Raw genomic sequence first — 23,746 nt, forward strand, 5'->3', positions numbered from 1 at the left:
GGGGTGGTGGGAGGGGCAGGGTGTGGGTCCAGCCCACAGGTGAACCTGTTACTTGGGTGCAGACAGTACCCTTGCCTGGACGAGCTGTCCAGATCCCAGGGGAGCTCAGAGGAGACAGGCTGGGGGAGGTGTGCGCACCCCTCACCACTGCTGGAAGGAGCACTCAAGCACAGGGGCTCCGCTATTGCAGGGCAGGAGAAAATCGTCTTTGTCCTTCAGGAGAAAGCAGCAAGCCTCAGGCAACAGTAATGATAACAAGTTACATTGGCGTAGGGCGTTGCCACTTACTAAGTTTTTCCCTAATCTTTTCATGATCACCTATAAATTAGGTAAATTGTTACTTCTAGATTTAGAGAGGAGGAAGTAGATATCCCCAGAGGTTAAGTGAATTGCCCCAGGTCACAGACATGTTTGAGCCCTGTTTACAGATGCTGAAATCTCAGGCTCTCCCAGGGACACTATGTTGCTTTTTGCCCCCTGGCCACATCTCTTTAGGATGTATACTCCCAGAAAAACATTTTTCTATAAAGATCTAACTCATTGTACATGCAGAGGTTTTTGGGGTTTTTTTGTGGGGGGGTATGACATTAATATTATATTAGTTTCAGGTGTACAGCATCATGATTTGATATTTGTATATATTGCAAAATGATCTCATTAAGTCTAGTTAACATTCGTCACCACATATAGTTACAGTTTTTTTCTTGTGATGAGACACTTTAATACCGCCTCTCTTAGCAATTTTCAAATATGCTACACAGCATTATTAAGTATAGTCACCATGCTGTATGTTGCCTCCTCATGACATTTATTTTACAACTGGAAGTTTGTGCCTTCACCCATTTCACTCATGAAGAGTTTATTCCATAAATTGTAATTGAAAAGAATAGAAAGAAATGCAATTTTAAGTGCACTTAGTCATTCAAAAGGTATTAATATAGTCCTTAGTACTATGAAAAAGCACTATGCCAGGCTCTGTGAGGGATACAGGGGTATGGTCAAGGGATGCCTATTGACCCATGACCTGAACCACACATCACGCTAGTTCTCTATCAGGTGATCTGTCAACAATCAAGTGTAGTATGTTCATTTTTTTGAAGGGAGTTTTTGAGATTTCAGTTGGAGCTTTTCACTTACTAGGGACTCAATGCCTATTTGATGATGGGCTTCACTTCTCACAACCACGTCTCTATTATCCACACTGATGGCGGGAGGAGAGCCAGGTGGAGCCTAGCAGGGCTGATTGGCTCATTCCAAGACTATGGTTAAAACATCATTTAGTCTCCATAGACATCACAACTATGGTTCCTAACCCCTAGGAACTTAAACCAAGCAGTATGTATAAGGCATGTACATTGGCCCAAAGAGCTCTAAGCATGCCGCAGGTGTGGTTTCCGGCACGTGAAGGGAGCAGTGGCTGCCAGCTCCTATCCACATATGCAAAGATCTGCTAAAGCCCAGAGGAGCTGGGGTGGGGGGTGTAGCTTGATGCCACTGCCAGGTGCCTGGTGGCACCAGAATGTTAGTTCCTAGCTCAGGACTCTACCTGACTCTGGCCTCATTCAGAGACTTACCTTAGGGCAAAACCCAAAGTATTCTAACATCTGTGGGGCTTTCAGACCATAGGCCCCTGAGGCCAGCTGGTCCCTGAGCAACAGCATGGTGGGGTTTCTCTGAACCCTTAGATTAATTTCCTAGAGTCATTAGCCAGGAGATATTTGGCTTGGCATCTTTTTGATTCCCAAGCATCAGGTTGTGGCTTATAAGCTTATTTCTTCCTTGTCTTCACCTCTATCCATTACCCCAATTAGTTCTCTGCCAGGGACTCTTCCCCAATGTACGGGAGGAAAAAGAATTTTCCCTCTACCCTTCTAGGGTTCTTGGCTGACTCACCCTTGTAATAAAAGACATTAACAGGAGAAAAACAAAATTTAATAACATGTATACCTCCTATGTATATGGGAGATACCCAGGAAACCTAAGTAACTGTCTGAAAAGGTCACCACCTTAAATAACATCCTCAGCTAAAGACAAAAGATGCTGGGGGTGGGGTGGGGGGAGGGAAAGGCCAGTTATGGGAGGTTACCAAGGAAAGGCACAGTAAACAAGGGTAAGGTTGTAATGCAGATATAAGTCTCTGTGTTCTCCATTGATAAAGAGTTTCTGGACATTTAGAATCTCTTTCCCTTCCTGGGAGGGGCAGGAGACACCCTTACAAATGAAGATTTCCTGTACAAATATAAATGTTTCTTACAAAGGGGCAACTTCTACTTGATTTTCAGAGCTTCTCCTGTGGCTGTCTTTTTAAAAAAAATAATCAGGGCTTCCCTGGTGGCGCGGTGGTTGGGAATCTGCCTGCCAATGCAGGGGACGCGTGTTCGAGCCCTGGTCTGGGAGGATCCCACATCCCGCAGAGCAACTAGGCCCGTGAGCCACAATTACTGAGCCTGCGCGTCTGGAGCCTGTGCTCCGCAACCAGAGAGGCCGCAATAGTGAGAGACCCGCGCACAGTGATGAAGAGTGGCCCCCACTTGCCGCAACTAGAGAAAGCCCTCGCACAGAAACGAAGACCCAACACAGCCATAAATAAATAAATAAATAAAAATGTAAAAAAAAAAAAAAAATCAGCTCAAGATAATCCTTATGCGAAAGAGACATATTTTGGGGTGTCATATTCTGTTTCCCTTCACCAGCAACAGCAAGCAGTGAATTATGTGTCTGGGATTCCCGCTGGGGTGTGAGCGAGTGAGGGGTGTGTGTCTGTGGGTGCATACACTTCCGTGAGTGGTACGTGTGGTCATGGGGGTGTGGAAGTGGGAGAGGACGATCCAAGTTCAGAACTAACACTGGGGACTCCGCGGATGGGCAGATAATTTCCCCTGAGTGTTGTGTCCAGCCTTGGAGTATTCCATCTCCTACAAGAAGCTATCAAATGGAACTGTGCCTGGTTCAGGGGTTAGCTAATCTGCAAGGGAGATTGTTTTAGTCTGAGCCCCACCTTGCTTTTTCTCGCCTTCGTGGATTCAGTTCATTTATACATGGATTCAGTTGCTTGTTAGTGTGTCCTGCGGTGCTTCCCTAAGGATATAACTCTGCAGATGGACGACATTTTTTATTTTCTTAATATTATTCTTAGCTTTTTGGAGAAGAGTTTTTAATGATTATTCCTCCTGGTATTATTTTAGTTTCCAATTACAATGTGGTATACTCTAGCACACTGTTATTTTGTAAATGAGTGTATATACTTATTGTAAATTGATTCCCTGAACAGGCCGCAAACGTTTGCATTTAGATTGTGTATTATATTACTTGCATGCCACCAGGCTGGCCCACAGCCAGCTGGGGCTCTCAGCCTGCCAGAAGCAGGGTGGACCATCTCATTTTCCCTGACACCTGTGCAAACCAGCTTGCCTGCCTTCGGCTGTGCTCTCCAGGGAGAAGGAGCTAAGGTGGCACTCTGTTGAGGAGGTGCCCAGAAACCTGAGATCCACCTAGTCTTTTTTCGTAAGAAAAGGACTAAAAAAAATTTCAACTCCAGTCCCCAAGACTATCCATCTTTTTGTGAAAACACAAAGGAAGGTGAGCTCTGGTCACAAGGTCTTAATCCCTTACCATCAGTGGTGAGTTCAGACAGCTTCAACTTGAACCACTTCTCTCTGAAGCTTTTCCTGGGGGCCCAGGCCAATTAGAGTGCCTTCTGCTGGGTTCTCCCTATTATTACTCCATCCCAGCAGTTATAGGGCTGTGCTACTTACTAATATGTCTATTTCACCTCCAGACTGCAAAAGTGGGCAGGAGTCTTTCCAACAGTAATCTTGGTGTCTAGAACTGTACTTGACAGCTAAATAGATTGAATGAATGAACACATGACTGAGTACAAATGCTATCACAGAAGAGTTATGCTGCAGTTTAACATTGGGTACATGCAAAAAATGGGTGTATAATTTTTTTGAAAGATTATAATCAATTAAAAAAATCACAGTATTTAATAAAGTATGAAAACTTAACTGTGTAGCCCATGGTGAACAGGGATCCAATTTGTATCACTTGTGGAATGAAATGGAGCATCTCAAAGATGTCTCAGAAATGCTGTGGTAACCCAGAGCTGTTATCTATGCTTTGGCAGGTAACAGATCTTTTAAAGAATGGGTTGCAATTGGGAAAATATATTATGCATCTTATTCCTTATTCTCTATGATGGAGTAGAAAGCAGATAGAATCTAGTTGTTGTGTTCATTATTACTATTATTTTAGAGTTAAGATATCTACTTTAAGATGTCAAAGTTAAGACACAGGATTAATTTGGACCTTCCAATTCAATGATCTTCTACAACAGTTGCAATAAATCACATTACTCTTATAGCAGTTGTCCTGCTGAGCAAGTTGTTTGTTTTCTGCTGTCTGTAACCAGTGAACTTCTATTTTTTGCACCTCTGTGAATCTAACTAATATTCCCTCTGAAGGAAAAGAGGGATTAAAGTCTTCAGTAGAAAGTCCCAAATCCCAAAGGAAGAATTTCAGGCACCAGTCCAGAGGCGAGAAAGCTCTGAGAGGGAAGGTCAGGGTATAGAGTTCCTTGAGTTCCAGGATTTACAACTCCTAGCCAAGAACTGGTGGCTGCCTTCACATCAGGGTGAAACTGGCTCTGGCCACAATAAAGTCTGTCAAAAGCAGCTAATTGGCAAGTTGGGTCACAGCTTAGATGTTTAGGTAATGCTAGCCTGAGGTTTAATGCCACGATTAAAAGAATAAAAAGCCCTCCTGCTGAGAAGCCTTTTGGCTACTTCAGAGCCTTTAATTCCCATCAGAAAATGCCATGTCACTTCCAAGGGTTACTGCACAGGCTTGCTTTGGAGACGTAAAGGCGTAATTATCTATGGGGAGAGTCAAGGCTGAGGTCAGTCTGGCTGGGGGTGGGCCTGCCCTTTGTGCAGATATTGGAATGTCTCAGAATCCCAGCCAGGGCCGTGTCTCAGGAGAAGTTACTTTCGGAGGTCATTTTGTCTGCCCTGCTGCTGACTCAGGCGGCCTTCCCCAAGCTAACTGGAGTCGAATGAATTCGTGGGAAAAGCTCTGTTGTCACCATTAAGCTCACCAAGTGGAACTGGGCCCTGAGCCCACTGTGTCCTTTGGTGACTTGTCCACTCTCCCTGAACAGTAAGTCCCATGAGAGCAGGGACCTGCCTGTCTTGTTCTCTGCATCCCCGCACCGGGTCTTAGATGCCCGAGTGAGGACAGCGGAGGGAGCCGTGGCCCCCTCTCTGTAATGCACTCTCCATTCTCTTGTCAATGGACCGCCCATCCTTCAAGGCGTGTCTCAGCTGCCACCCCTCTATGAAGCTTTCTCTTCTCACAACAGCCCTCCCTGGTCTCTTCCTTCTCAGGGTGCTGTGTGCCTTGGTGCCCCCAACATTACTTTAACCTCCTTGGTTAATCTCGGAGCAGTGTGAGATCCCTGGAGCCACGGACTCTGTCTTACATCTCTTCTTTGTACTTTGCAGTATGCAGCACATGTCTTTCACAGGACAGAAACTCAATAAGGAGAAGAAACCTACTGTCCTATAGGGGGAAAGGACCATCAAGACCAACTAGCCCAATGGGTTTCTAATATTTTGTCTTTAAAAAGCAAAGAGAACATTTTGTTTTTCTCAAATGAACTATTATGACGCTTCCCCTGCCCCTGTGTAAAACAGATGAGAAACAAGCTTCCTTGAATGAGGAGAGAAGGGAGGATTGGATACCCCAACTGTGATCTTTTTTTCCCCCACTCTGCTCCCTGAGTCAGCATCTGAAAAATCATTGATCTGTTCAGACCCTTCATTTTACAAATGAGGATGCTGAGCGCCAGAGAAAAGAGACCTCACCAGGTTCACACTTATTTTAGTGGCAAATCTGGGAGGAAAACCAAGGTCTCCAAAGTATTATCTGAGTGACCTTTCCTTTTTATGTCATCGTCGGACTTTTGGCTGAAAGAAAGAGAAAGGAAGGAAGGAATGAAGGAAGGAGGGAAGGAAAGTAGTGGGGAGAGGGAAAGGAAATAAAGAAAAAAATGGAAATTCAGTACATTCTGCATGAGTTTAATGTTCTCCTCACTAGCCCCAGCCTTGTACTCAGTATAGCAAACCCTCTTTCAATTCCAGAAAGTTGAAATGTTAAGTTTTGTAAAGACAATCTCCAGAAAGGGGATTTAGGGGAAAATACCAATGATTAACTCAATTACTTATTACTGTTAGAATTTCACACTACTTATCCACTTAGAATTTTTACAATGAGGCATTCCTACAGTTACCAGGTAGTTTGGGTGTTGGAGATGCTCATCCTTAGATAACTTAAAGGAGAGGAGTGTAGAGCGTGCCCTGCGTCATTTCCAAGAACAGTCTATCAAATCCTTCTTCCTCTGGGTCCTGTTTCCTGTGATGTGCAGTTTTTCGACCCCAATGATCTCACCCACTTGCGCCTTGGCCCAGGCCTCCCTCCCAATCCTGGCCTGTCTGCAGTCCCCCTGTGGTGAGCTGTGGAGGACCCCCGAGTGTGGACTGGGATGTTCCTGCTCTGTTTCTTCCTTCTGTTTTCACCCCTTCTTGACTCTACTTGTCCTCCATCCCGCAGTCTAATTCATAAGGAAAAAAGGCTTGGAAAGATTAAAGGACCCTCCCAAGGCCAACCTGGTTAGTAAGTACTAATCAAGCTTAGTTCTCAGGTCTCTGGATACCAACTTTGCACTCGGTCCACACTCTCCATAATCACCCCTTAAAATTGATTTTAACTTAGTGATGACTTAGGTATGACAGGGCAGTTACTTTAATCATAGTATCCAGAATCTGTAGCTGTATTAAGAGCACTTGAAAAGTCTTCTATTTTCAATCAATCATTCATTCTTTACACCAATATTTATTGACAAATTACTTAGTGCTGGGCACTGTCGTGGTGCCAAGCACACACCACAAACTACTTTAGCACACCTGGGCATGGAATGCTCTCCTTTTCCAACAACAGGTTCCCCCGCCTACCCCAGGAGAAAGCCATCAAGATGCTTAATGAAGGTCTTATGGGTTACTTATTGGGTTTCAGGAGAATCACTGAATCTGATGCTTGCTTTTCTATTTTTGATAAGCTGGGGAACAGAGGAAAGAAGGTAGTCATGATGAGTAGGAATAAATCCATTTTTTAATATATTAATGAACATTTTAATGGATATTAATGGATATATTAGTAGCTACCTCAGTGCCATATAAGCAATAGGAAGTGTGTGGTAGTTACTTCATGGGTGGGTTTCCACATAAATCTTGAGGGCATGGGCTGGGCTTTATTTATCTTTGTATCTTTCATGAAATCTTGCACTGTGCGTCATAGATGTGCAATAAAAAGTGCTGATCGATAGGTCTGCTTCCCAGTCTCACCATTTGCTCAACAAGTAGTATAGGTCAGGTCTACCCTAGAACTCTCACCTAAGGTATATTCAGCACTTTTCTAACAAGGCAAGTTCATCTACAAGGCCAGATTTACATTTTATCAGAGTAGATATCTACCTCCATGATATCATCCTTGGGGAAATCTTTTCTTCCTTCTGTGGCTGGTGCTATTAGTCCAATTAGAACCAGATGAAACTACTAGCTGCAGGGCAGAAGGAGGAGAGACCCAAAAGGTTACAGTTTCTTACCACTCTGGGCAAGGGGGTGGAGATGTTCTTTTAGTCTGTGGGGTCCCCAAGGAAATTGGGTCCATTCTCAACTCGTCAAGGGAGAAACTTCTTCCGTCATGGGTCTGAGTAGGGACAGTGAGAATGTTATGGACCAGATGAATATCTCATTCTTTCAGACCAGCCCAGAGATATGCCTTTGTGTCCCTACTCTTTATGAGGCCACAGTCCTGACTGTGCAAACCCAACTTTTATTGAGAATGCTCAGACAACTGGGGCCAGCTAATATAGACCAAAGTCACGCATCTGTTCTTTACATATACAAAGGTAAGATCTAAACACTCTTACCCTTCAACCTTTGCATTTGGGGCTAAATTCAAACTGCTGTTATTGTAATTAAATGTATCACAGTCAACTTTGTGTTTGAATCCTGTAGACCCTAACTAATTTGGAGGAAAGTACTGTGATGCAAAGAAAGGAAGTGTCATTACACAATGGTATTACAAAATGTGCTCTGTCCCCAGTACATTTACATCCCCTCCCCATATATCTTATCAATACAATGATGCTAGAAATTTCTTTATCAGAGATTTAGTGATAGGGCTTAAAGATTCATCAGGGAAACAGAATATAATGATTTATGTTCGCATTGGAGGTTAAATAATGGGGTTGAAAGTTTTTCCTAGAGCAGACTTTGATCCAGAGACACAGGAGAGAGTCAGAAGTGAAGGTCTGTATGTAAGATCAGGACATGCCTTAGATGGAGTTTGTAATTGAGACCAAGTGTTTGTTAACAGCTGACTCCGTTGACCTCTACAGTGGGCCCATGATATACATTCAGGATATCACTGCACTCAGGCCATTGTTGGGCGCCTCTCAGACTGGGGACCACACAGGTTAATGGTAAATTTCTGGGCCCCATCTACACTGAAGTTTGGTCAGCAGAGACCCTCAAAGAATCACTTGCTCTGATCACATCTCAGAGTACACAGATGCTTGGTAATGGATTTACCTAAAAGTTGCTGACAGAAAAGTACTTGAACCTGCTGTGGACTAGACACGGTCCTCAATGTTGAGAAATGATGTCTGGGAATTTCCCTGTGCCTCCCCACCCTTGCAGCCCACCACCCACTCCAGTAAATGGCCTTGTGATCTCATCCTCTGAGACAAACTCTGAAGGCAGAGTGAGCCTGATGTATGTAAATCTTGTGCCCGAGCCAGACTCTCTCAGAGAGGCTGCCCTGAAGAAAATCTATTGCCCTAATCAATTACCAAACTTCCAAATGAAATAGATGGTTCTCTCTTGCTGGAAGACTATCAAGTCGTCATTTTTCATGGTAATGAGTAGTAGTACAGAGGGGGAATTGCATTTTCTCTGTGGCATTGGATGAAGTGTTCCAGTAAGCAGGGCGTGGCCAGGAAAGCTGGGAGTTACCTGCCAAAATGATGGAAAGGTGTCTGGAAACCTCTCTCACTCCTAAACTGCACTCCAACAAATTTCTCTTGTCTGTTTGGTATGGATCAGGCAGTTTGCTGTGTGTGAGAGGCATAAAATAAGAAAGGACTCTTCCCCCTGGCCAGGAAATTACCCCATGTGGCTTTGCTCCCCTGTTCTCCACTCTTTCCATGCTGGTTCAGTTCACCCCAATTCCTGAGCTACACCTCATGAGGATAAGAACTCATTTGGGAGCCTCACCACCATCATTTGATGGGGACTGGAATTAGTCTGTTGCCCAGGGATGCTCCATGGGCACTGGTCTACAGTCTCCAAGCATTTCTCATTTTCCAGAAATGGGCTCCCATACAGGCACGCTGGCTCCTGCCTCAGTTTACCCACCTCTGAATTCCTGTTTGGACTTGGAACAGCATCTCAGACTTTGGTCTGCTTTGCTGGGCCTTTGCTAAGCATTTTTTCCTGAGAACTGAGGGCCTGTTTTTCTCCCTATGGCTTCCTATGAGGTCCTGCCATGAGTACCCTGATGAGTCTTGATGCCACAGCCCATCTGTCTTCAAACACTTCTTGTCTCCTGGGCATTTCCCACTGTGGTGCTTTGCCCACTAAAGTGGACCCTCTGAATACAGACAGAGGCCCAACCCCTGTGTGATATCATCACACCTGCTGGGATCTCTATCTTCTTCCAAGGCAGTGCTTTTGATAAAAGATCCCTCTCAGGGGGCAGTACTTGACACAAATGGGAGAATTTTTATTGGGAAAATTTGGGACACTTGGGTTAGTTCCCCCTTCCTTTCCCACCTAATTCCAACTTCCTTCTCCCTCAAGCACATATGCTGAGATCCCAGCTTGTCCTGTAAGCTCTTCTTGGTTATGGCACCTGGTGCCTCCTGTTGGTCAACTTCTGGATGGAGAGACATCTAGAAATTTAACAGATAAATATGAACCACTGTGACGAGGCAATGATAAAGGCGTGAATAAAGGGCCATGGGATCAAGCACAGGAAGTAGAGGATGGGGCCAGGATGTTGTAAAGAAAGTATTTGAAGTGGGCCTTAAAGGAGGGGTAGGGGTTGATTTGAGGGACAAGGGTCTTCTAGGGAAAAGTTACCCTGAAAAGATCCACCACTATGAGTGATGTATAAGAATCTGAAAAAGAAGTTTTAAACTGCTATATAAATTTAAGAATCTCAGAGATCCACTGCCCCTAGTATAGTTCCTGCCCCTATCTAAGAGCTATAACTTAAGTAAGGAGAAAAATTCCTCACATAGTAAAGAGTTAAATAATGCAAGGCCATACATGGTAAAGTGCTCCCTTGGACTTAAAAAAGTACCAAGATGCATCAAGTGCCAAACTCTCTGGCCCAGGTAATGCACCCTGGGAAGGCTGGAAAAAGAGCGGGTCTGTTGGCTTAGAGTGACTCAGTAATCAGTTAAGGGGAGTTAATACATGAGCTGAGAAGAGGGACATTTCTGCTATCTGTAGAATCATTTGGTGTGGGTGGCTGTCTTTTTGACCTTTGCCCTGCAGAGGACTCTATTGGATTTCCAGGAGAGAAGGCAAAAATAAAGAAGTCTTATTAAAAATAACAGGAATGGTGCCTGTGTGTGAGTGAGTGTGTCTAACCAGGCAGCCAGCTCCAAGCGCTGGCTGGTGAAGAGGTGTCCTGATGCCACAGCCGGGGAGTGGCCTTTGCAAATGACAGCTGTGAATGTTGCTGAGCTGTGCAAGGAGGATGAGGAAGAGCTAGGGAGCTGTCATCTTTCCAAGTAAGTTTCTTCTTTGACTTCAGGGGATCGTTTGGTTGTTCTGAGAGGGGCTTTGCGCATTTTGATGCCTCTGTCATCGTGGAGCAGACACTTGAGCGTGGGGAGCACAGCTGAATGCCTCTTCATTCTGTAGCTGGTTGGAGCACTGGCCACTTTCTGGAGGCAGGCAAAGGGGAATGTGACATTGTGATATTCCATGAAAGAGTGGGCCAGGCTGCTCTCTGGTCGACATGGCAACATGTTTCGGCACGCCATTGGTTTCGGTCAGGAGCAGGGAGCTTGAAGGGGCCTGGGAGTGTGGGAGAGCTTGGCCATCAATTCCATACTCATCTCAATTTCCTCCAAGCCTATGCTAAGTACAGTGTGTGTGTGTGTGTGTGTGTGTGTGTGTGTGTGTGTGTGGTGCAGGTGCAGAGCACAAGATAAACCACTGGAATCAGGGTTCAAATTCCAACTCTGTGAGCTGCAGGATCTTAAGAAGTTTACTTAATCTCACAGAGACTTGTTTTTCTACCCTATAACATGGGAATTTTAATGACCACTATAAAACACAGAACTGTGTCAGGTTTAAATGTGAGAATAATTGTAAACAACACTATTCCTATAAGAAGCCCTCAGAAATGCCCTCCCCCACGCTCCCTAGATTTACAGATAAGACCCTGAGGCTCAGAGGGGTCAAGTGTCTTGTCTTTCCCATCAAAGAGGAGAGTGGGGTGGGAACATGAGAGAGGAGGTGGGTTGGGCTCTGTCCCCAGCTGGTTGTGGGGTTCTGGGTACCCTCCTCTCAGATCTCAGTCTCCCTCTCTGTTAAGGGCAGATCAGATCCTCTTTAAGGTTCCCCCATCCCTGTCCTGAATTGAAGGAGCATTGTTCATTTCTCCAGCCAGTGACCCACGATGCTCTGTGCTCCAGGAGAAGCAACCGCATGGGCTCCCGAGTCAGACTCCTCCACTAACAGAATTTATCTCAACAGAACTTCTCAAGGCTTCAGGCCCCTACACCTCCTGTGAGAACAATTTAAGTGAGGCAGGGGTGAGGGCCCACAGAATGCAGAGTCATGGCCATTGGAGCAGCAGATGGCCGACATGACATAACTCGGCCTTCCCGCTCTTCACTATTCCATCCTGTCCAGTTTATTTCTCCTTCCCTGTCCCCTCAGTGACCTCAAATCAGTCACAACCTTATCTTGGCTTTCCTGTAAATGTCTTTTCCTCTTTTTAAAAAAAGTTTTAAAACCTTGATCTCCTCCATGCTAATAAACTACAATTGAGGCTTACCATGACGAGGGTAGTGGGTTTCTCTGAAAACTATAATTGTGTCTTTGTAACAGAAAGAGACAGATAGTGAGAGAGGAAAACACAGAAAGGAAGCTTGTGGAGAATGAGGGAGAGAGGGACAGACTGGTCTTGGAGGAAATGACAGAGATGAATTTAGGCAGAGACAGAGAGGTTGGTCCATCTCCTTTTGTGTACCTGTCTAGAAAGAGAGATGTGATAGAAACTACCAAGTCTGCAGATGAGTTGGGTAAGACCAGGAAAGGTATTCCATGAAGGGGCATGTGGAGTCTTCATTTTTCTTCTTGTTCATTTCAAAGAGATTTCAAGGCGATTGGCTACACTGGAGGCTCTAGGATAGAAGGAGCATCATCTGCAATCCCATGGCCAGGGACAAGTGTCCTCCATCCCAGCATTTTGCCTTGGAAGAACCTAAAGGCAACGATTTGGAGGATGCTGGCTTTGCTATCCATGAAATCAACTCAAAGTTCATCTGTGATCCCCAAGTATCCCCACATTTTGTGACTCTGTTTGCATTTTTACATGTTTATGTCTTCTTTTCACAACTAGATTGAAAAATTTCCTGAGGACAGGTGTTTTTTTATGAGCATGATGTTTTGAACTTAAGAGCCCTTAATAAAGTCTTGTTGAATTACTGAGTCAGTATCTTCAGATAGCTTTCTGTGGTCTATATGAATGGATGGATGCTGTAAGTTTGAATCGGACTCACCAAGTAAACAGTGTCTATTTCTAGAGGAAAACTTTGTATGTGGATAGATACCCATAAGTAGGCTGGCAAGCAAAGGAAAGATGAAGGCACTGCCTTTGAGGAACTTAGGACCCTCTCCCAAAACCTGAGAGAGAGACTGGAAAGTCACACCAAGAACATAGATGAGGACCAGCCTGTCAACAGTCAACACAGAAGGCTCAAGAGGTCAGCCTACCCAAATCAATTTTCCATGGAGTTGCAATGCCTCTGTTGATGATGTTGGATATTGGTCTTTCTGAAAAATATTCCAGTCTTTCTTACCTTTGAGAAAAGCAGGGTATGCTGACTCTGTTTTAAGTTTGTATTATAGGTTCAGCATGGTACCTGGAAGGCTTTTGTTTGTGCAAGGATGTTTGCCCCTGTGCCAGATGGCCCCAGATTGCCATGTTTTTCTAATTGATTATTCTTCTTGCCTTTTCTCACTGTTCTTATTTATTCTTGTTGTATGTTTCTACTTCCTTATTTTATACATACTCAAATGAGGGAGAGCCAAGGGGAAGCTCTCACCACTTCTGTCAACTAGCCAACTTTTATTCATTTCTCAGGTAGCTTAAAATTCTCTTCCTCTGGGAAGATTGCCAAGCTCCTCAAACTGAGGTAAGACTCTGTGTACATTCTTGACTAAAACTCCTACCACTCTGAACATAGTTACACAGTCAATGGTCTGTTTCCACCACCTGATTGCAGCTCTCTGCTGGCCAAGGCTGTACTCATCACCGACTCTTCAGTGCCCTGGACACTGGTAGGTGTACAGTGAGTGTTTCCTAAATGCGTGGATGTGTGTGGGTAGATGGGCAGCCCAATCTCTCCTATAGGGCAGAACACGTCTTGGTGCTGGGACCCTGGCTGTGGGGCAGAGTGACCAAAGGCTGACTTCGGGTGAGTGGGGTGGTGGTGCTCCCGTGGTCCTCTCTGCTCCCTCCCAGCCACTTCCCCACCATCACCACTCATGCAAGCCCTTCGCATTCACTGCTCCTGCCCTGGTCTCTCATGCTCTCTCTGCTCCTCTCCTTTACCAATCTGTGCCTGAGCTCAGAGACTGCCTCCTCTGTGGGGCCTTCCTTGGCTGGCTCTACCGCACTTGAACTTGCTTCTCTTCTGATCCGTGATGCCCTTTATAGTCTGCTTTTCAAGGTGGGCACTCGAGCTTACAATGTCATCATCCTCTGTGTTTATAACCTCTCTCTTTTACACAAAACAATACTAGAGCCATGGGAGATCATAGATATGTCCTGTCTACTTCCTGCAATGGACAGACTAGGATACTGAGGCCCAGGCGCCTTATGTGGCCTCCCTGAGGGGACACAGCAGATCATGGAGGAAAAGTCAGGCCCCCTAACTTCAAGTCCAAAGCCAATTCCAACTCATTCCAATTCATTCTTAGAATTTTACACACCATGTCACCTTAGCCCAGGGTTGCTTTAACAAATTACTACAAACTTGATGCCTTAAAACAATAGAAATTAATTCTCTCACAGTTCTGGAAAGTAGAAGTCCAAAATCAAGATGTTGGTGGGGTCATGCTCCCTCTCAAGGCTCTAGGGGCACATCTCTTGCCTCTGCTAGAATCTGATGGCTCCTGGCACTCCTTGGCTTGTGGCAGCCTAACTCCAATCTCTGCCTCTGTCTTCACATGGCCTTTATCCCTTTCTGTCATTTGCTTTTCTGTCTCCTCCATCATTGGATTTAGGATTCACCCTGGTCCAGATGATTTCTTCTCAGGATCCTTACCTTAATTACATCTACAGAGACCTTTGTTCCAAATAAGTTCACATTCTGGGGTTACCAGTGAACACATCTTTGGAAATTGGGGGCACTGTTCAACCCACTGCCGCTCAGAATACAGCAAAAACACAGTGCACACTGATTATGGACTGTCGAGTGTATGACCAGACCAGTTAACCCACTATAGGAAGGCTCCATGAATTTTGATGGGGAGAAGAAAGGCAGCCTTTCTGAGTGAAGTACAGTGTCTCAGTGGCTGGTGTGCACAAGGCTTGTGGGAGACTTGGAGATGGTGACCTCAGCTAGTGTCTGAGTCAAGCTGGGAGGAACACCCCATGGGCACGGTGAGAGAGGCCCCACAGAGACCAGGGCTCCTGCTGGGAGGCTGAAGGATCTTCTGGTGAGAGTGGGGAGAGCCAGGCCTCTCTCCCCCAAACCTCTATTTTCCCAGAAAGGTGATTTTCTGTTATTATCCTGGCCTTCCCCACCCCAAATTCTGCCGAGAGAAACAGAGGACAGACGGGGTGAAGGCAAGTGCCCAGTCACATGTCCCCATCGGCTACTAGGGAAGAAAATGAGAGAGGAGGCAATGCTAGGTTTCGCGTCCTGCCTCCTGTGAAACACGCAGGCGGGTCTGTACACAAACACCGGCTCAAACAAATAAACCAAACCTGGCCAAAAGCAACAGAAAAGGCAACAGATGCTTCCAATTAAAACGTCAGCCTCTCCCGAGAAGGCGAGTTCTCACGTGGTGTGGGTGCTCAGGGCCGAGGACTACTGGAAGGGACCACATATGGAAATCTGTTTGCGTTACTCCATGTCCCAGATGCCACGTGAGACACTGGCCTGACCTTGCAATTAACACGTTGGCTGTTTCTGGGGTGAGGTATGCGGATGCAAGGAGAAAGCAGAAAGTTGTGAAACAGAGCGATTGTTCCCAGTGAGTCCTAGAGGAAGCAAGAGACCCAGGGACATCTCAGGGATTATTACCCTGTAAGCTTCCTCACTTCCACCTTCTTTTGTTTTGACCTCCATTTCCTCATGTTCTTCAACATTGTTATGGAAGGAAAATCAGTTTACAGGAATAACAGGCAGTCTTAGTGGGAAAAGGCTATCAGAGGGTGCATGTGGGGCGATGAAGGGTCAGCCGCCCACCCCGTGCTTTAGTGGTGATGGTCAGGGGGACTAAACACTGGACACACACTGGACCATGTAAATGGTGTAGCCTCCCCCACCCTGCTGTTCTCCTAAAGCCTTAATAAACTTATTCTTTTCAAATTGGCTTTGCTCTTTACTGGTTGCAGGTCCTAATTCTCCTGTCTTCCCAGGGTAGTTTTGCTTTGCTTTTCCCCAAACTGTTTCTAGCCCTAGCTGGGTAAGGACTAAGAAAACCAATGAAAGAGGCAAGGAAACAAAATAGCAGAGAAGCAGAAAGGAAACAATGTTCTTTCCAAAATTTCACCATCTCCTCAAACCAACAGGGAGTGTGGGTTTGAAAGGGTGTCTTATTCTGATAAATGAATCTCCTTCTTCTCCTAATTATTTTTATTATCATCACTACTATCATAAAATCCACATTTTATAGCTAAAGATCCAGCTAGAGTAATGTCCACAGACAGGAAGAACAATGGAGAAATTAATGAACTGAATACTCATTTGCGTTTCTGTAGGGAAAGATGATAATTTGTTGGTTTTAATAAGCTCCTGGATCAAGTTGCTACCGAGGCCAGCCCTGCTAGGTCCTGGTACCCACTGGGTACTGCAAGATGTGACACTCAAATATTTTTATGTGAACTAAACACAGTTCCATTTCTTAATGGTCACTATTACTAACTAGATAAGAGAAAGACCTATTCGCATAAAACAAACAAATGATTAGTTTTGACAACAGAAGCTTGAACAGGACGTTAATTAGCAGCCATAGAGATGGGAAGGTCCTGGATGGGAACAATTATGCAGACAAACCCACAGTATGGCTACAATGTGCCAGGGTCCCATCCCTCACCATATGGCTGCAGTCTGGCGAATGGCTCGTTGGCAATTCATTACCATATCACTTGGAACTCAGGAGTGAATGGTTTATGATTCGCCAATTCATTATGCTATCCTTGGTACCTCAAGGGGACCCTCAGGGCTTGCCTCCCCTGTTCTGTTATTTTAAGGACATATGACAGGGAAGGAACAGCCCTCCCTTACCCAGCTGCTTCAAAGTACTGTTTGCTGGAAAGTTTGCTGGAATCAAGATAGAACCTTTCAAAAAAAATAAACAAGCAAAAAATCCCTGCAGTCATGAACTGTAGCCACAGCTGGAACCTTTGGAATGTTCCAGGAGATGAAAACAAAGATTTCCTCCTTCTTCCCCTTCATCTTACTGAGGATGCATCAGCCAACCCTGTGAGCACATTTTAGCTATGGCAAGAGTGTGACCAGAGAGAAATAAGGACTAAGGACCATTAGACCAGGAGACAGGAAGTGGTTGTTCTTGAAGGGGCCTTGTTACCAACTAACTTCGGGTAAGTCAGCTTGATCCTTGATCCTTAGCTTCAGAACCTGCAAAATGGACACAACCTTTTCTGTCTTACTTCCCAGTCTTTCCAGTGGTATGGGGAGCATCATGAGAGAAGGGTTTTTGATGGAGAAAACTATACTGAAACCATAAGGCTGATTACACTGCAGCAGAACAGCAGGTGAGCTATCAGAGAAATTTCTTTTCAAATCATTAGCACAGGTGGCAAGGAAGAAAAGGACCCAGCCTCTCTCACTAGATCTACTACTGATGGAGTCCACCCACTTCTGTAATGTAGCATTTTAACTGGAGTTGCTAAGAAAGAGTGCATGGGACTTTGTATAAGGGAAAGAAGTGGAGGTAAGGCCTAACAACTGACTATAAAGAATACATTTTGTAGAGAGCCTGACATAGTAGCAGGAATACCTATCGAGTCAGAGAAACATTGAGACAGGAGGATTATAGAAAAAAACAACCAAAAATAGAGGAACAGAAGAGGGAAGGAGGATACATAAAACACAGAGTTAGTCACATTAGTGTGATCTGCTAAGCACTTGGCTGGGGGGATGTGGCATTGCAAAAGGGACGCCTCCTCAGCCAGGGCAGAGCTGCAGGGCGATTCCATCGTGGGTAATGTGTGTAACACGGAGACGCCCTTTGTAGAGCTTGTGCTGTGAAATCCACTGCAGCCTTACCTCAATCCTACAAAACCTACCTCTAAGTAATAATCCCAGGGCCAAGACAAGGGTCTCAGTATCCTAAAAAACATATACAGCACTCTCAGATGTCACAAGCACTACCATGCCCCTGCATCATAAATCAGACCTAAAAGAATCATGCTTGCTACAATCAACAGTAATTACACATTTAATTATCTCAATTTTGTTTTCTTCTTAGAATTCCAAGGGTCTCTGGGGAAAACTTTCCATGGCCCAGGTCTCTGGTGAGAGCTGTCCAGGGAACTTTAAAATGATGCTTTCTTCTTCTTGTGATAAATGTCCCTGTAGCAAGCAGTAAGCATTAAAAAAAGAAAAGATTTTATTAATTATTCTTGAAAAAAAAAAACAGGTTCTTCTCAGAATCTTGTGGTTTTAAGGAAACAGTGCCTAGAAAATCCAGAGACTCGGGTCTAGGTTCTTGGTCTGACACTGACTCATGGTGCAACCTTGAGCATGTCAGTTAACTTCTTTAGGCCTCCGCCCTCTCATCTATTATACAAAGTGACTGTAAGTTACACTGTATTACACTGATCAGATGATCAGAATGTTTGTTGGATCATAATCTGATAGATCCAAATGATTGCAGAGATCCAGAGTTGTGCCTTTGCTTTATGGATGTTGAAGAATGGATTTGGTACTTTCAGCTGCATCACTTCATCATCCCATCCCATGATTCAATATTGTTGTCTTTATTGATGGTATATGGCGATTCAGTGACCTTTGTTAACAATGTAAACCTAGGTATGAAATTGTTCCTATGGGAAAGGGATGTATTTTAGGGTTCATCCTCCAGGTCTGGTGAGCCCAACCACACACCTACAGTATGCCAGGTGCTCTGCTAGGCTCTGGGTACAAGGATGAGAAAGCACAGGGCCTGCCCTGGGGGAGGTTATCGTCTGGTGGGGGGGGGGGGTTAGACCCATAAACAGGTCATATCAGTACAAGATGGTAAGTGAAACAATAGACTGTCAGAGAGTTTCTCAATAGATTTTTTCCCCAATGCAAGTTTTTTTCACCTGCCCTGGAAACAACTGGGGAGTTTGTTAAAATGTACATTTTGGCCTCACTTCTGCCCCCCAAATCTGAATCTTCGGGATAGAACTTGGGAATCTGCCTATTTAACAAGCCCTCTAGGGTCTTCCGCTTGAAACAAAAGTCCCTTATGTGAAGAGTTAGTTTTGGGAACTCACAGAAGGATTGCACAGCATCCTGCCTTTATGAACCACGTATTTGAGCTCTGTGCTTTTCTAGGTTCTATGGGAAATCCAATAACATTTAAGATAGAATCTGTTCCCTCTAGGATCTTACAGCCTATACTTTTCTCTAGAGCCATAAGACCAGGATGTCATGTTCAGGGATGAGGGCACAAAGCAGAGTTGGAGCTCAGCCAGCTGCGACGACGTGCCAGCTTCCTCCCTATGACTCTCCTTTCCCCAGGGCAGAAGCCACCTGACCCACCACAGGGAGACTTAGCTTTGCCCAAGACTCTGGGATCACTCCAATTCTAGAAGGTGTTAAGCAGCCCTTGTCACTGCCAGTCCTGCTCTAATCTTGCAACTTATTATCGAACCTTGGCTGCATTCTGGGCTCCTGCTTCATCCTTACCGAGTGTCCTGGAACCTCTGCAGCCCTTGCTCTTCTGTATCTATGCCAGGGACATGTCCTTCACCTGCAGCTCTGTGAATGGAGGCAATGCCAATTTCTCTACCTGGCTATGGTAAAGCAGAAGACAAAGCATTTTCACAAATATCATTGCATTTGAACTACACAGCAACTTACATGTTTCCCAGAGAGATAATGTTATGTTCATTTTATACATAAGTTTTAGGGACTTAGTTAAGTTCACATGGTTGGTAAGTGACAGGCCCAAGTCTCAGATTGGAATCTTCTTACTCAACTATTTTACGTGTCTATCACAGAATAATCAAAGGCCCTTTATCGGGGAATATCTTTGGACGGGACACGACTGGAGAGTCACTCTTTGTCTTTTTCTGGGTGTGTGCAGAACTTGGAATGGCCTCTGACACCTCTGGTGAGCCAGTTTGCTAGAGTAGAAATGGCCTGGCATTTGGAGTCCCCCTGTTCCTTACTCTATCTGTAATCCTGGGTGAGTTTTAGCCTTTATGACCCTCAGGTTCTTTGCTGGTAAAATGGGACAATAAACCCCATACCACAGGGTATTGTTGAGTAGATTGAATGAAATAATGACCTTGGCTCAATAAATATTATCTTCCCTCCCATTTCTTTATTCTCCACTCCCTATATATGGAGCCCAAGCCATTCGTCTCTCCTCACCACTGCAATGAAGGGCCAGTTTCATACCTGCCACGTCCAGACGACCATTGAGAAATGCTACTTGTGTTATTCAACCCTCACAGTGGCCTGACTTGTCCTCACCAGATAATAGCTGATCCCACTCCTCCCACAGTGCCATGGAAATCCCATCTCTTTCTGAAACTGGATAGAACCTGGTGAAAAGGCAGAGATGGACCCACTTAAACTTGCTAGTTTTTCTGCCTCTGTCCCTGAGCCTTACCACTCTGAACCTCAGCTGGCACAGCAGAGCATGGAAGAAAGGGTTGTGAACAAGGAAGTCACAATGATTCCAGCCACCATGCTCTTTCTTGGGGAGTTGCAAACCTGTGCACACCTACCAGAGGTTACAAATACTCATAAATCAGGGTGAAGCTAGGATTTCAGGTAAGAATGTATTTTATAGTAACCCAGCATACCAATGAGACACTAGTGTTCCTTGGGGTGGGTTCAAATATAGGCCAAGTGGCCAGGAGGAGTGATTATTTCTACAAAGGATAATCTTTTTCACATGCTATATTCTTTCTCTCCATGCCCCTTTTTTAAAATAATAAGTAGCTAATTATTATCAATTTATTTGCTGCTTCTTATAATTACATTATCCATGATTAACTCACTGGAGTCTAATTTGATTCCAGAGTTATTTCATAGGAACACTCCATCATTGGGCACGGTGGGACTCTTGTGAGCACAGCCTCATTCTGTTGGGCTCTTGGAGCTCAATTAATGCACATGGAGAGGGACAAAAAAGAGGATAAGAAACTGCAGGCGCCTCAGTCTTGCTGAGTTGTAAAGTCCCTCCACATTCATATTTCATTTGATACTCACACTAGCTCTACAAGGTAGCTGGGATAGCTATTATCATCTCTAGTTTACAAGCTGGGAAATGGACGCAGGTCAAATCATAACATGGAACTCAAGATAAGATTAAAACCCATGTCGATATCCAGCTGGTAAACCTTAAGAATATTAATGATTTTAATGGCAATCAGTTTTATAATGTTTTGAAGTTTGCCAAATGTTTTCAAATTCCTGATCTCATTTGATCTTTACAACAACCCTTTGTGGCAGAGTAGAAATAACACCCATTTTTGCAGAGGAGGTAATTTTGGTTTAGAGAAGTGACTTGCTCAAGCCCTTAAGGTATGAAAATGGGGATGAGAACCCTGGGCCCCTGCCTTATGATAACGTGTTTTGTACCATTATAGCACCACTGAATCCAAGAGCTTACTAGAAACATGTGGTTTAAAAGCAACATGGAAAAGCCACATGACATCATAATTACATTTCTATAAAAGTATATTCTCTGGGACAGAGGCTCTTAATTTAGGGAGTCCATGAGCCTCCCCTGAGATAATATTTATATAGGTATAAGCATATGCATATACATGAGTATGTATATATAAACCATATTTTGGGGAGAAGCTTTAAAACTTCCATCAGATTCTCTAAAGAGTGTGACCCCAAAACACCCAGTGAGTTAAATGATTCTCGTCTCATCTCCACCAATGGATGACTGAGGTTGTGGTGGGGGCACTTGGGACTGGGAAGGAGGTTAGACGGCTTCAGAGGGGGCCAAGGAACAAAGTCACGTAGGCCAAAGGAGGCAAATGTTCTAACATGTGGGGTCCAGGCAATGGCTAAACAGTGACAAATGCTGCTGACACCAAAGGCTGCACAAGTTGGCAAAACATCTGGCGGTTAGAGAAGTTTCTGTGGAACTGTGGGACCAGAAAGCCGACGGGCAGGCATTAAAGAAGAAAATGGAGAAGAGGAAGGAAATACAGTGAGCATGGACGCACTTCTTTAAAATCTGGATTAAGGAAAGTGGAGCCAGGGACTGCTAATTTGCAGGGAAGCAGGACCAAGGAAAGTTCTCTCTTTTTTTTTCCCCCCTTAAAAATGGGAGATGTTGTGTTTGTCGAAGAGACCAGGTGAGAAAGAAAGAGCCTAGGAAGGAGGGGGTGAACCCTGAGCTGAGATGGAGTGTTAACTTCAGAATAGATTTGAGACTCTCCTACAGCAGGAGTGGTGATGGGAGGGAGAGGTGAAGATACAGTGCAAGTGTTAGATTCTTGCGAGTTTCTTGCCAATTTCATCTGCAGCACCACTTATGGCACTTTCAGCAAGCAGTGAGCTATGCCATTCAGCCGGGCTGCTTCCTGTCACCTCCAGGCACAAGCCTCTTGGCTCTGGGCATCTGGCAGCTTCTCACTGCCCTTCCCAGCCTGTTCTGAGTCTCTCCATTTCCCAGCTTCAGGCACTGACCCTGTCCAGGGGCTCCTCCTGCTGTTCCTTGCGGCCTCTCCTTGAGCTCCCAACTTCACAGAATTCTCTTGGGGGTGACTTCAGTAGTAAAATACAGAAATGTACTTGGGCAATGGTTTTCTTTGTTGTTGATTTGTATGATTGCTAAACCTTTTAGAAAACTTGAACTACAGATGTATCACTTTACTGTTACAAAATAGATTATATTTGGCAATTTCTGTATAAAGCTTTCTTTCTGGGCATTAGACAGGCATGGACTTCCAGATTGTTTCTAAAATACGAGTCTTCTTATTATTTTACTTTTAGTGCCTTTCCCAGAGGCATAACCTCCCAAGTTTATGAAGGAAACATTTTCAGTGAGATCCTAAAGCACATCTTTCTTCCTACTGAAGTTCTCTCAGTATGATATTCACCCCTGATTTCCTTTTCTAATAGAAGGTGTTTGGAAGGCTTTCAAAGCCTGGCTATAAAATAGATTGTAAGGACATCTTCCTTAAGCTTCTGAGTTAGTGGGTCATTTTCTCTGGGAACAGGCCCACCACCTAAAAATCCTTTCTGCTCCGCAAGCCAGCTGGTGGCCACCAACCCTTCCTATGGCAGGACTTTGCCAGTGCTGGGGCTTACTTTTGAATCCCCCTTCATCCTTGGGGACCTCCTGCCTGTCTGTGTGTCTAACATGCTCATTGGTTCCACACTATGGCTATGAGCAAGAAGTAGGTTAAGTTAAAATGGATTTTGTTGGGAAGCTCAAAGCTGGGTGTCAACAGAGAGGCCTTCCTTGATCATCCTTTTAAAAATAATGTCCCTGGAGGACCTTCAAGAAGGCGGAGGAGTGAGATGTGGAGATCACCTTCCTCCCCACAAATATATCAAAACTACATCTACATGTGGAACAACTCCTACAGAACACCTACTACGCTGGCAGAAGACCTCAGACTTCCCAAAAGGCAAGAAACTCCTCACGTACATGGGTAGGGCAAAAGTAAAAAGAAAAAACAGAGACAAAAGAATAGGGATGGGACCTGCACCTCTGGGAGGGAGCTGTGAAGGTGGAAAAGTTTCCACACACTAGGAAGCCCCTTTGCTGCGGAGATGGGCAGTGGGTTGTGGGGGGGGGAGCTTGGGAGCCACGGAGGAGAGCGCAGCAACAGGGGTGCAGAGGGCAAAGCAGAGAGATTCCTGCAAAGAGGATCGGAGCCGACCAGCACTCACCAGCCTGAGAGGCTTGTCTGCTCACCCGCCAGGGCAGGTGGGGGCTGGGAGCTGAGGCTTGGGCTTCGGAGGTCAGATCCCAGGGAGAGGATTGGGGTT

This window comes from Eubalaena glacialis, chromosome 15 (assembly GCF_028564815.1).
Source record: "Eubalaena glacialis isolate mEubGla1 chromosome 15, mEubGla1.1.hap2.+ XY, whole genome shotgun sequence".
NCBI classification, from domain to species: domain Eukaryota; kingdom Metazoa; phylum Chordata; class Mammalia; order Artiodactyla; family Balaenidae; genus Eubalaena; species Eubalaena glacialis.